General features: G+C 31.0%; 1 protein-coding gene across 1 annotated transcript in view; it reads right to left on the bottom strand.

The window, feature by feature from the left end:
• LOC119587111 (transmembrane protein 151B-like) overlaps positions 1 to 674 on the bottom strand; it is a gene marked incomplete in the record, with an annotated part of 49507 nt that extends 48833 nt beyond the window's left edge. Inside the window, 1 exon segment of the mRNA XM_037935863.1 lies at positions 222 to 674.
• Positions 675 to 680: the final 6 nt, after the last annotated feature.

Raw genomic sequence — 680 nt, 5'->3', positions numbered from 1 at the left:
GGAAGCTATTATATACACGATCCACAGTTTTAGACATAAAATAATATAGGATGTATGTGAAGAAAAAAAAAACATTGTAAAATAGATGGAGAAGAACGAAAAAAAAGAAAAGAAAATAATACATGATAATATGAAAGAAGGCACATAATGACAAAGAAGAGTAATAAGAAAGGCCTTGATGAATATGCAAATGCTTCTTGATAAGGGAAGGGGTAACTTACCTAATCATGGACGTGAATGGCTGTGGGTAAGGAAGGGTGTGCGGAGGAATCTGTAAGGGAGGAACGAAGAAAAGATTAATATTTTTAGAAATAAGATTTTTGAAAATAATGAGCTGTCCAGAACGAATTGAAGAAGTGCAACTCATTTGCAAGAATTTGGGAAGAGGAATGTAACTAATTTGCAGGAAATGATCAAAGAAATGTAGTAACTCTTTTGCAAGAAATAATTTTTAAAATGTAAATAGATTGCAAGTATTAAGTAAAGGAACATGATCGATTAATCAGAAACGCTAAAAAAAACGTAAAAAACACATAGACAATAAATCAAACACCGAAATAATGCAAAGACAAGAATTCATAAATTTAATTTTATTTAGATTAAAAGTACCATTCTATTTCCCAAACAAGTTCTGCGTTTATTCAGTGGCAAATAATCCGTAAGTTAGGCTCATTAGCTCG

Source organism: Penaeus monodon, chromosome 22 (assembly GCF_015228065.2).
Source record: "Penaeus monodon isolate SGIC_2016 chromosome 22, NSTDA_Pmon_1, whole genome shotgun sequence".
Classification (NCBI taxonomy): domain Eukaryota; kingdom Metazoa; phylum Arthropoda; class Malacostraca; order Decapoda; family Penaeidae; genus Penaeus; species Penaeus monodon.
The sequence above is the reverse complement of the archived record's forward strand: the minus strand, read 5'-3'. Positions and strand labels throughout refer to the sequence as shown.